Source organism: Pyrus communis, chromosome 11, assembly GCF_041283825.1.
Source record: "Pyrus communis isolate YQ-2024b chromosome 11, ASM4128382v1, whole genome shotgun sequence".
Lineage (NCBI taxonomy): Eukaryota > Viridiplantae > Streptophyta > Magnoliopsida > Rosales > Rosaceae > Pyrus > Pyrus communis.
Genome location: NC_142575.1, coordinates 29,123,659 through 29,137,813, shown reverse-complemented (window position 1 = coordinate 29,137,813; position 14,155 = coordinate 29,123,659). Strand labels below are relative to the sequence as shown.

Sequence of the window (14,155 nt, the reverse complement as noted above, 5' to 3'; positions counted from 1 at the left end):
GATTTATTGAATCATTGATCAATTTTTTAAGAAAGAGGATGTCAATTTAGATTATGAATTATTGGATTTTCAAATTTGGTTTTGGGATTTAGGTTTTTATAGTTTTTTACAATATTGTAAGTAGGCACCTACTTATGTGTTCTATAATAAAATTAAATAAATCTGCCTAATCCGCCTAGATCTCCACCTAACTACTAGGCCCAGCCCCCCCGTTCGAAACTAGCGCCTTTTAGAACTTTGATTGGAGATGAGCATTGTTCACCAGAGATCAAGGACCCGATGATGGTTTATTGATTTATAGACAGTTGAATCCTAATAGATAGATATTTAATATGCAAGCCTCTGACTACCCAACAAGTAGGTCTATTTCGATTTGACTTTTCTTTTTTGTTCATGTGATCTTACTATTACAATGTACTACATTTTCTTATAGTAGAATCTAAACTACATATTAATGAAACTCTCTTTGTTAACAAAAAAGGTTAAAAAAACAGTTTTATCTTCTATCACAACAAAAAGTTAGGACAGTAACGTAATTTTACAAAATAAAATTTTGCTATTTTTTGTTTAAGCCTCACATGCTGGTGATTTTATAATATCTAATTTAAACAAAAAAAAAAAAAAAAAAAAACCTCTCTTCCTCTCTTTCAATTTTAAAAACAAAAGTAAAATTTTTCGCACACTTTGTGTGTGGACATATTCTAGTGTTATATCTTTATACATTTTGTTAAACTGTTCGGTTTCTGTTGACATTAGTTTATTGTCTATTGAATTTTTATTTGTCAGGAAAAGTATGCATAAACCTCTTAAAACGGTTTAATATTTTGAATTTCAAACCAATGGATTCGATCCAAATTTCCGGACGGGCTAAGCGATCCTCGAAAAACTGCAAAGATTAACAAACAACAATAAAGAACCTTGACAGCATTGTGGTACCGGCCAAGAACTCTATGAACCTAGACAACATTATGGTATCGGCCAGGAACTCTCTAATGATTAAAACTCAAGCAGTAGGTTACACAGCAGAAATGTGGGATGCCTTTGATATAAACCGTATGAGATGTATTTATAGTAGTTAGAAGAGTCCTTGTAAGGACAATAATCCTTGTTAAGTCAGGAGAATCCTAAAAGAAATCTAGGAAGTAATTCCCTTTTTTCTTAAGAATGTAATTGCGCAAGGCAAACCAATCCCGATTAGATGTGAATTCCCAAGATACCCTCTTAATTGGGATGCAATTAGGAGTCGATTACTTAAGGGACAAGTATTTCGTTTTGGACGGAGCAGACTCCGCTTACCTTTCTGGTGTCTATTGAGGTGACATGCTCTGCCCAGGTCGTGAGGATGGATCCAGACTAAGTTGCATACCCAGACCTTAGCAATTAATCAGGTCATTCCGACCCCTGTACCCCTGGTGATCCAAAAATCATGATCCCACATGATACTCCAGTGGCAATTAATTTTAAGCTTCAAGTAAACATGGAGCACCAAGAGCTGATGCATGTATGTATAGAAGTATTACAAGGCTAGATATTAATCATGCAGTAAGTGTTGAGAAATCTACGAATCAAAAATCCCTGAATGTTGTATATTTACTTAGTTAGGAAGTCAACTCATTCTTTCATGGAGTTAATCATGTATAATCTCTGTATATATTTTACTTCTCCGTTCATATCAATAATATACAGAAAATTCCAAACCTTTGGTTCTTATGATGGTATCAGAATCCCTTCGTGGTGGCTCCTGATTTTCCTTTTTGTGTTCATGTGCTTTTGAAGCTTTCAAGAGCAAGACATTTTTTTTCCCTTGCCTTGAATCACAATTTAATCATGGGAATGAGAGAAAATTCAAACATCAACTCCAATTCTATCTCCAATCAGCAGACGCATCTTTTCAAATTGCTTGCTGGGCTCACGCCATAACAACTCCAACAACTTATAACAGCTATATCCATGGTAAAATTACAAAACTTAGAAAATTGCAATGCATTTGCAAATACGGCAGGTCGGGTTTTTTTGTGAGTTTCCATCAATTAATTCTGTATCTTCTAATACATGGATTTTGGATAATGGAGTGACATATCACATTGCATCCGACTCTGCTCTTTTCACTCGAACACATAGTTCTTCCATGCCTTTAGTTAATTTACCCACAAGTTCATCTGCTGCTATTTCTTCAATTGGCTCAATACTTTTTGATAAGAATATCACTTTGAACAATGTTCTTTGTGTTCCCTCATTCCGTCTTAATTTGATGTCTGCCAGCAAAGTCACTAAATCCTCAAATTGTTGTGTCATTCTTTTTCCTGACTTTTGTGTTTTACATGACTTGGCTACGGGGATGATAATTGGCTAGGGTAAACGGCGAGGAGGTCTTTGTTACATGTCACCACTAAATACAGCCCCCACAACCCCCTTTTCATGTCATGTTTCCCACACATCTAGTACATGGTATCGACGCCTTGGTCATCCATCACCGGATCAACTTAAATTACTTTCCAATTTGCTTCCTTTGGGTACTGTTTCTATTGAACATAATTGTGATGTTTGTCCCATGGCTAAACAGACAAGATTACCTTTTTCATTAAGTTCCATCTCTTCTAATGTGCCGTTGCTTTATTACATTGTGATATTTGAGGTCCTTACAAACTTAAATCTACTTTTGGGGCACGTTACTTTCTTACCATTGTTGATGATTACACCAGGTGCACTTGGATAGTTTTGATGACCCATAAGTACAAAACACAATCCCTTATGAAATCCTTTGTCACATTTGTTTGTAGTCAATTTAGTACCATCATCAAAGCAATAAGGTTTGATAATGGAGCCAAATTTTTCTCATTACGATATTTTTTTCCTTGGTAATGGGGTTGAACTTCAATGTTCATGTGTTTACACTCCACAACAAAATGGAGTAGTTGAACGCAAGCATTGCCACATTCTCATTGTGGCTCGTGCTTTCCTCTTCCAAGCCAATTTGCCACTTAGTTTTTGGGGGGAGTGTGTTCTCACTGCAATTTATCTTATCAATAGGCTACTCACTCCATTACTATCTAAATAAGTCACCCTATGAGAGGTAATACAATCGAACCCCCAAGCTCGATCATCTCAGGGTATTTGGGTGCCTTTGTTATGCTACTGTTGTTCATACATTACAAAAATTCGATTCACGTACCCGTTGTTGTATTTTTGTTGGCTATCCAACAGGTCAAAAGGTATATAAGCTTTATGATTTGAGGACAACACAATTTCTTGTTAGTAGAGATGTGAAATTCCATGAAAATATTTTTTCCTATGCATCTTAACTCCAGAAGACCATCATCAAAACTCACAAATTGTTTTACCCATAGTTCACCCTTATTCTCCTAGTCAATATGTGGGCTCCACCACCCCACCCATTATTTCCTCACCTTCTACCTATCCACCACCACCTACATCTCATGACTCAGAGGCCACCACCCTACACATTATTTTCTCACCTTCCGCTCGTACACCAACACCTCTATCTCATGATTTAGTGGCTACCACCCATATGGACTCCACCCACTCTTCCACCACTTCTCCTCCGTCTTTCCATGAATCAACCATTCATAACTTTCCACATGACAATTCAACCGATCCCAGTCCATCATCTCCTCTTTTGCCTGCTCCTACCAGACACTCTACTCGAACCCACAAACCGCCATCGTGGCATAAAGATTACCATATGTCAAACACAACTTTTACCCAAGTGCTGTTGTCCCACTCTACTACAACTTCTGTTAAAGGTACGAAATATCCATTATCAAGTTTTGTTTCATATTCAAGACTATCTATGCAACATCATGTTTTTTTAGCTATTGTCTCAGGCCACAAAGAACCCACATCTTATTCACAAGCTGCTACATACCCCAATTGGCAGCAAGCCATGACTGCCAAACTCAATGCTTTGCAACAGAATAATACATGGACGTTGGTTCCTCTACATGCGGGGTATAAACCCATTGGATGCAAATGGGTTTATCGCATTAAATATCAGTCTGATGGGACAATTGAATGCTATAAAGCTCGTGTCGTGGCAAAGGGCTACACCCAAGTTGAAGGCGTTGGTTACATTGAGATGTTTTCGCCAACTACCAAACTCACCATTCTTCGTTGTATTCTCACAGTCGCTGGTTCTCGCAATTGGAATATTCATCAGCTCGGATGTTCAAAACGCCTTTCTCCATGGCGACTTGCACGAGGAGGTGTGCATGGACCTTTTTCCCGAACTTTGCCGACAGAATGAGCACTTGGTGTGTCCGCTCAACAAGTCTTTGTATGGTCTCAAACAAGCCTCTTGTAACTGGTTTTCCAAGTTTTCTAGTGTTATTCAACAAGCTGGATTTCAACAGTCCAAGGCAGATTATTCATTATTTACAAAAACCTGCGGTAGTTCTTTCACTGTGGTTCTCATATATGTTGACGATATCCTTCTCACAGGAAACAATCTTCATGAGATGGAGCACTTGAAGTCCGTTCTCCTTAAAAAATTTCGCATCAAAGACCTTGAAAACTTGAAGTATTTTTTGGGATTGGAATTCTCATGTTCTAAAAAAGGTATATTTGTATTTCAACGCAAATATTCCTTGGATATCTTACAAGATGTAGGACTTTTAGGTGCAAAGCCGGAAACTTTTCCAATGGAGCAGCACTTAAAGCTTACCCCTGATGACGGTGAATTACTTCATGATCCAACCCAGTATAGAAGAATGGTGGGTCGATTAATCTACTTGACAATTACTAGACCAGACATAGTTTATTCAGTTCAAACCTTAAGTCAATATATGCATCAGCATCAGAAGCCTCACCTATAAGCAGCTTTGCGGGTTTCGCGATACATTAAAGGAAGTCCAGGTCAAGGATTGTTATCTCTGGCTACTAATGACCTTTCTTTAAAAGCCTACTGTGACTTAGATATTGGGTAGGGTGTAAGGCAACAAGGAAATCAGTCACATGATTATGTCTGTTTATGGGTAATGCCCTCATTTCCTGGAAGTCGATGAAACTATGAAATGTTTCTCATTCCTTTGCCGGAGCAGAATACCGGGCAATGGCAACCACATGTTTAGAGCTAACTTGGTTGCAATACATACTTCGTGATTTGAATGTTTTACAAGATAAACCAATTGCCCTTTATTGTCTATCCACATTGCAGCGAACCCAGTTTTCCATGAGCACACAAAGCATATTGAAATTGATTGCCACATTGTTCGAGATAAGCAACAAGCTGGATTAATTTCTCCCTCCTATGTTCCTTCATGAATTCAATTGGCTGACATATTCACGAAGGCACTAGGAAGAGATAACTTCAATTCTCTCAAAACAAGTTGGGACTTCACAACATTCACTCTCCAACTTGAGGCGGAGTGTTGAGAAATCTACGAATCAAATTCCTGATTGTTGTATATTTACCTTATGTATATTTACTTAGTTAGGAAGTCAACTCCTTCTTTCATGAAGTTAATCATTATAATCTCTGTATATATTTTACTTTCCTGTTCATATCAATAATATAAAGAAAATTCCAAACCTTTGGTTCTTGTGAGTAAGTGTAGTATGTCGATTCATGAATCATCCAAGCAATCATCGTTTTGCTGATGTGAAATAATATTAAGATACGTGCAAGGAACCAAAGGATATATCATCATCTATACTCAAGAGAAAGAAAGCATTTTAGTTGGGTTCACGGATTGTGATTGGGATGGTGAAATTGATGGTAGAAGGATACATAATCTGGGCATGTGTTTTATCGTGGTCGTCTAAGAAGCAAAGTACATTAATGAGATTATCAACAACCAAAGCGGAGTATATTTTAGCCACAAGTGCAGCATGTGAAGCAGTTTGAATTAGAAGAATATTTCATCAAAAGCAACACACTCCAAATGATATCATAGCAGGTCAAACCACATAGAAATTTGGCATCATTTTGTCAAAAATTAATTAGTTGAATACAGCAAGATTGAATTGAACTTCTGTGGGATGGATGAACAAATTACAGAGATGTTTTCACAAAAGTACTTCCAAGAGATAGGTTCTATTGTTTCAGAGATAAGCTAAATGTTGCAGGACAAATCCAGTATGAGGAAGTGTTGAAAGTACTGCATTTATCTGTAGTTTATGTAGAGTCGTATCAGTCTATACAGTTTTTTTTTTGTTTTTTGTTTCATTTGAATAGCAACCCCTTAAAGGTAATTGACTATAATTGTCTTTACTGAACAAATAAGCATAGTAAAGCAATGTACTAGTTGTGGACATAACCACATGGGCATCATCATGTATGTAGTGGTAATCCAGAAATTGGTACTGGTAATCTAGGAATTGGTGTTGGCCACCATGAGAGCACATATGGGAAGAATGCGAAACCTTCTTGAGACTCTGCATCTATCTTTGTCCACTTTTCTGTGCGAGTGTTGCACATGAACATGCCGTCAGGTCCCTTTGTGTACATGATCGATCTCCTCATTATTTGGGTCGAAACCTAGCACACCAAACTCATTGTCGTCGTCCAGAACTGGAACTGTTTCTTCGTCTACTGAATATATCCTCACGTCTTTCAAACTGTACCGCTTGTTGTTAGCTGTTGCTGTCTCATCTTCGTCTCCTTCTTTTAAGTCCCAAACATATACACATCCACCGACATAGTCGCACATCTGTAGGCACCCTCCATGCTCGCCATAGCATTCAAGTATTGGTCCTACTGGATCATATTTTCTCAAAAATTGGTCATCAAGGTGAACGAAATGAAATTCATACTGTTGTTTATTGTTGTCGTCCATCATGAATGGATCCAACCCAATGAGATTGTTCTCACAATCTTCGTCTAGGCAATCACCCATCCAGTATAGCATTCGATTGTAAGTATAACTAATCTCACAATGGCTAGAAAATATAAACACAAAGGCTTGTGGGGACGATACAATTGACTTTCTCCATTCACCAGTTTCGGAAGAGAATATCTCCACGCTGAATTCGGAGGAAAATGTCTTCCCTGGAACAAGAATTAATCTCACAATCCTGCACCTATAGTTAGCATTGATAATGATCTCATTTTTGTCGCTGTCGTCTTCATCATAGTAGGGAGTATCACAGATGAATCCAACTGCTACATTTTGTTTAACGCAATTAGGGGTGGGAGGAAGAGCAACCCATTGCCTGGTGTATGGATTGCAGATGTAGTAATCGCGTTGATAATTCAAGCTTGCACAACACAAAACTAGGTCATTATACGTCCCTACCACAATCGGCTCTTCCTTCAAATAGTGGAAACTCATGAGCCTTTTGAACAACGGAGTCAGCGGCTTGGACAACCCCGATGATACTCTAGTAAGAAATTCATTGGCTTTCCAACTTATCAGATCCTCCAAAGCACTTAGCGAAATAAGGATTGGAGATGAGAGTACACCAACTCTTGGACACACATTTGCTTTGGAAAACAAATTTCTTACTAGGAACCCGACAAAGGATTTCAACCAATACAGCCAGAGGAAGATCATCGATACTGATAGAATGGTTCATTAATTTTGATCTTTTTAAGTGATGGATAAAATCAGGGGCGGGTGCTGCTCCATGGGACGACTGGGATATTCCGCTGTAGCTTCTTTTGATTGCAGTTTTCATGGCGCTCGGTTTAGACCTAGAAAACCAAAACCAACTGATACGGAGGTATAAATTAGGTTACGATCTCTACTTTTTCTACTCAAAATCTTATTATTTTTTAATTTTTGATCAAGATCCTTGGTTTTAATAAACGTCATTAATTGTTTAAAAAATAAATTATTTACTTGTCAAGATAATTAAAATTTATTTCCAAATATATTCATTTAGTGTTTGAAACGTTACATTTGATATATTTATATTTATGGCTAAATTTTATCATATATTTCTATTTCTGGTTTGCCATTTTTAATTTGCAACCTTCTTTTTTAAGTTGTATCATCTTTTCTTTTAAATTTTAAATTGTACCCATATATTAATTTCTTTTTGTCCATTATTTTCTTAAACTTTTATTTGTACTCATAATTTTTTTTAACCTTTTATATGTACCCATAATTTATTTATACTGTACCTGTGGATGCAAATTTCTTCCTCTTTGATCTTGGATGAAATTGCACCTACAAAACAAATAACACATTTAGTCAAGGCCAAGAGCCTCACGCGCCCATGATGAATTGGGGGGGGGGGGGGAGGGGCTTTGGCCGAAGAACCTCCGATGCCAAATTTAGAATTTTGAGAGAAAAGTGTTTTGGGAATTTTTGAGTGTTTAGCAAGAGTCAAGACCTAGGTTTTTAGAGGAAATGAGGTTGAATATATAGTGCATGGCCGGCCCCCTTTGGGAGAGAAGGTGACCGGCTTCTTGGGAGTTTTTTGGGTGTAATTGGTAGTTTAATTGACAATTAATAGATTAATTAGGTAATAAATCTATTAATTGACCAATTAACATAATTTTAAATGGAATTTTTTTGGGGGGGTTACCTTGTGGAGAAGATATGATGAGGATGGATGAAATAGGTTTGAAAATAAATACCTATTTGGGCATTTTTTGACTTGATTGAAGAATGATTGTCCATTGCTCGCGTGTAGGAATTCTGATGTGCTTTGAGGGTAATTTTTTCATTTTAACCCAAAAATCCACGTGTCGCCTCTTGATTATTTTTGGCTCCACAAATCCCCCCACACCTGTTGAACTGCTGTAGAAAAGGGCAACAGGTGTAGAGATTTTCTTTCTTTAGAAAACTTAAAACTGCTTCCTTTTTTTTATGTTGATTCCCTCTTTAATAGGAAATTAGATCCTTCTAGAAAAAGGAAATAAATTTCTCTCAAAGCTTATTTAAGTCCACCTTAAGTGGGTTATTAAATCAACTTTGGAGAGCGATTTATTCTACCCTACAAGAGAGAAATAGCTTAGAGGATATTTGTTCCCCCTTCTCTAGCAATCTTCTACATCTTGCCAGTGCAAATGATCGTTTTCATTGCTTTCTTCGTCTTCTCCGCGCCGCACTGAGGTAAGAAAAATTAATTTTCCTTGTCTTCTTCTTAGATAGTGCTGTCGCGGGGCAACTGTCGAGATGGTGTGGCATGTCGGCTGGTAGGGGCCATGAGGTGTTGTGGCAGGGACCACTGCTTGAGCTACTCAGCTTGGCTAGAGCCAAGGGCAGCTTGTGTGGCTGGGGCTGCGGATTGAAGCGTTGAGGCAGTGTTAGGCGAGCCGCATGACTTATGTCCTTTGGGCTCTTAAACCTGATGGGGGCCAGGCCGGTGATTGAGAGAGATGAGGAGGTCGATGGCCTCATGGGCTGCTGGAATGCTGGGCATGCAAGCCTCCTGCCTGTTGGTTTGGGAGAACAAATGAGGAAAAAGCTAATATGGGTTGAGTTCCCCTGCTGAGTACTGTGAATAACGTTGGCTGCTTAGTTCTTTTTGTCAGAAGAAATGTGGGTTGCTCCCGAGAGAGAAAGTAAAGAGGATCAAGGCAGATACTTTGGCTCATCTGATCGCTGTCGTGCAGCCTATTGTGAATGAAGGTGGAAAGAAGAGATATTCCCTGTCTACTCAAGAGATGCTAGTTAAGAAAAAAGCTGAAGACTTCATCCGCTGATTGTGAGGGTCCACCTGCTGTCGAGAGGCATGTGATTGACATGATTTCTTCCAATGGGAAGAAAAATGAGGCTGCTAGATCTGAGCCTATGGTGCCTGCTATGTCGAGAATGGCTAATTCGATTGTTGATAACATTGCTCAGTGTAGAGGTCTTGTCATGCCCCTAGTGTCGAAGTCTGTGCCAAGACATTCGTCAGGAGATAAGTCTGGTTCTTTTTTGGAAAAACTTGCTATTATGAAGAGCGATAAAGTGGACTTTGCTGCTAAAGTGGCGCTAAGGCCCACTCCCTCTGCTGCTGAAACTGATTCGCCTGCTGGGAAGAAGGAGACTGCTTGCGTGGGCAGCTGTGAAAAATCCACTAAGCCTACTTCTAGGAAGGTTATTGAGATCTGTGTGCTCTTGAAACTAGATATACTTGAAGACATGGACGTTTGTGACAAGTTTATTGATGGCGTTAGAAAGGTTTTTTTGCCCAAGTTCCTTTGTGAAGCATACTACCCAATATAGAAGGACTGCTCTGCTTGCTATGATGCATATATAGCAAGGCTGCCAAGGAGGTAGTGAAGACTATGGTAGCTGAAGCTTATTCCTCAGCCAAGGAGATCAAGAGGTTGGATTTTGAGCTTATTGTTTTGAAGAGGTCTAATATTTCTGCCCCCATTTCTCTGCAGCCTGAGATCACTCACCAAGAGATTGTTGACTTGAAGACTAGGCTTGACGCGATCCAAGTTAAATATGAAAGTGCAGAAAATGAGATTGGATGTTACATACCTCAGATTCAAGATCTTGAGTTTATAGTTTCTGAGCTTCGTTTTGCTGCTTATGCAAAGGATGAAGAGTTGATTGTTGTTTATAATCAAGTGATCCGCTTCAAGAGAATCGTCGATAAGCTTGAACCCCAAGTGTTGAAACTTCAAGGTGTATTGAAGATCAACGAAAGTCTGAAGAAAGAAGTGGATGAGCTGCAACGCGTCTGTGTTGGTCTGCTCGAGGAGAATGAACAGCTGAAAGGTGAGAATGATGGGCTCGAGGTTTCGAGACTTTCTTTATTTCTCCGGAAGACTTGCTTGCTTTTACTTTTGAGGCTTCAATTGGTGAAGTAGTTGAAGAAGTTGAAGAAGTTGGTGCCTAGGCTAGGGAAACCGGGGGTGAAGCGCTGGATGATGCTACTGTTAAGAGCATCACGGCTGCTGAAGGTGTGGCGATCGAGTAGTCGTGGGATATCCAAGTTGCCTTTAGGATTTTCTTTGTTTTTCCTTGTAGCTCTTATTTTCCTTGAACTTATTCGGCCTTTGCTAGTTGTTTATAAACATGCTTCCTTCGTTTTTCTTCATCTTCCCTTCTTTTGTTCATGCCCTAACCTTTAGACTTTATAGACCAGTTGCAGGCGTGCTACTTTTCTATAAGCAGACAGGCCCACGTAGCCTATGCAGTCGTAGGTGTTGGTGTAGAACTTTGAAAAGTTGTTAGCCATAGGGTTGGCAACCGGATGCCTTACTTATAGAAGCAGATAAGTCCGCGTAACCACTTGGCTGTTAACCTTGGCTTTCTCTAATTCCGTAAGTTGTGTAGCAAGTATCACAACACTTTAGGACTTGGTGTGAGTTGTTCCGCACTTGGCAGAGGTGAAGCTTATCGACTGCGTAACATGTCAGCAATGGATAAAGTTTCGTATATGTACACTAGCTTGTTTAACCTTTCATAAGAATGTGCGGTTGTATAAGTCTAGCGTGGCTTTACTGCTCAAAGGGCAAGCCGTAGACAGTCTTCTGGAAATCGTAGGTTACCTTAGTGCACTCGGTAGCAGCTTTAGGGTTCCAGGGCAGCCATTCATCGGAAGTACTGCGTAATGTGCCCCTTCCGTCTCTAGGGCCTGGTTCCCCACAAATTAGGCCAAGAGACCCAAAATCCTTCAATTAGCTAAGCCTTGAAAAAGACCATTGTGGTTACTTCTAAGAATCCCGACGCAAGCCATCGTGCATTTAGTTATACTAGGGTAGCCAAGCTCATCCATGTCTGGATATTTGGAATGTAGAGTTTATCCTCCCATTTTGGAGAGCTGACCCATGTGGGTGTCGGGGAATTAGTTTACCCTCTTGCACTGGAGAGCATGGTTGGTCCCTCAGGGGGCGTAATTCCTGCGATGAGTCCCTAAGAAGGGAGTGGTCTTCTTTTGAAGTGTATGAGTGATCAGTTGTTGTAAGCATGCAGTCGAGCCAAGTTGTGATTACTTCTGAATTCCTCATTAAAAAACGAGTGAAACAAACGAGAGCTTAGCTGTAAGGTAGGAACTATATAACAACTGGATAGTCCTCGGCTTGTGAGGTGGTGCTCGTCAAGCTGTTTGAGTTTTCGGGCTTTGATGTAGTGGGAGGTCACACATGGTACTTCCTCAGATTGTAGACGCTCCACTGCTTTTCGATCTTCTTGTCGTTTCATGGTGGCGAGGGTGTAATTACTCTTGCTGCCTACTCTGCTGATCTTGTACGGACCTTCCTAGATGGGATCCATCTTTTTGAAGCCTTCTCTGTGGGCAGTGATGAAGTTTTTTCTTAGGATTAGATCATTAGGCTGGAACTGTCAGATCTTGGCCCTTTTGTTGTAGCTGGAGAAGAGCTGTTGTTGGTAGGCTGCGATGCGGGTGATGGTTTGCTTGCGCTTCTCCTCCGCCAGATCTTAGCTTGTGGCTATCTCCTTACTGTTCTGCTCAATGCTTGGTAGTAGAGCGATGATACTTAGCTTGATGATATTGGGATGAATGATTACTTCTAAGACAAATGCCAAAGAGAAAATAGTCTCACCGATTGTTTGTCTTTTGGTGATGCGATATGCCCATAGACATCCAGGGAGTTCGTCTGGCCATTTTCCCTTCTTGTTGGTGAATGATTTCTTGAGGTAATCGAGGATCATCTTGTTGGATGCTTCGGCCCGCCTATTGCCTTGAGGATATCTCAGCGTGGACATGTGATACTTGATGCCATACTTTTGGAAGAACTTCGCCACATTTTTACCCACGAATTGTTGGCTGTTGTTGGTGACGATGGACTAAGAGATGCTAAATCGACAAATGATGTTCCTCCATATAAAATGCTCTATGTTCGTCTGAGTCGTGGTCGTCTTGGGCTCTACTTTTACCTATGTGGTGAAGTAATCGGTTGCCACAATCATCATGCCTCTGCCCCCAGTAGCATGTGGCATAAGTCCTACTAGGTCGATTACCCACTGCATGAACGGCCAAGAACTCGTATGTGGGTGTAGCTCACTGACAGACAGTGCTGGTATCAGCTTGTAGTGTTGGCAGCAGTCACACTTTTGTACTAACTCCTTAGCATCTTGGTGCACGGTAAGCCAATAGTAGCATGCGTTAAAAGCCTTATGTGCTAAGAATCGACCTCCGGAGTGATTTCCACAAACTCCTTCGTGGATTGAGCTTAGAACCTTCAAGTCATTGGAATGCGTTAGACATAGAGATGTGGTTTGTTGTAAAATCTTTGGATAAGAATACTATTCCACATATAGTAACGTGCTGCCTTCTGTGGGGAATGTGTCATTGGCCAGGTAGACTACAATAAAATCTTGCTAGTTTGGAGTTGTACAAACCTATGACACCTTGGCTGCTGGCTTTGCCTCTATGTTTGGCTTGTCTAGATATTCCTCCGGGATAGAGCATTTGAGTTGGTGGTCGAAGGCAGAGCCTAGGCCGGCTAGTGCGTCCACGTGAGCGTTATATGCAGTTAAGTCTTTTTCCATTCGAAGGCCTGCTAGTATGGTCTCGTACTCTGTTTCGTTGTTGGGTATTTTGAAGCCTAGAATGATCACCTGTTCGGGTATCGAATCATCTGGGGTGACAAGGACTATGCCTACTCTCGAACCTTTGTAGTTGGATGAGTCGTCGACATGCAAATGCCAGAAGTCTCCATTTGGTAGAGCAGGTGCGTCTAGAACGTGCTCAGATACCTTCGGGGCGTCATTGGGCCGCTCTATTACGTTGTAAATGCATGGTAGGGAGTCGTGGAGCTGGGGCCATGTTACACGTAGCATGAGATACTTAACTGCCGGTATTGGACCATTCTAAAGCTAAATTATGGAGCAAGGGTCGGCTAGGGCCGTGTGACGTGCAGCAAGAGGTAGTGCTCAACTGCCGGTACATGTTGCTTCTATGTAAAATCTTTTGGGGTGACGAAGACAAAACTTGCTTCTGAATGTGTCCTTCCAGTGTTCGTCTGCCATTGGCGTGTCTTTTGGGCCGAGTTGTTGAGTTCGTTAGAAAACTTTGCATCCTTTCAGGTCTACGCCTTTATCATCGTGCGTCTAGATTGGGCGGAGTAATGCGTCATGAAGATGACTCCGTGCGTTTGAAGGTAAAGCTTGAGCTTTCAGGTTGCAACAACTACCGCCAAAATTAGCTTTTGAATTTCTAATAGCATCGGGAAGAGCTTTTGAACTGTGGAATACAGGTAGTCGTGCCCTCAACTCTTCTCATATGATGGTAGAGCTTATTGTTGCTTCAGATATCGTCAAACATGTGAATAAGTCTTCAT

The 14,155-nt window shown here is 40.3% G+C and overlaps 1 pseudogene; it reads right to left on the bottom strand.

Moving 5' to 3' along the window:
- Positions 1-6,446: 6,446 nt before the first annotated feature.
- LOC148693239 (F-box protein At5g49610-like) lies at positions 6,447-7,635 on the bottom strand (annotated as a pseudogene).
- Between the last annotated feature and the right edge of the window lie 6,520 nt (positions 7,636-14,155).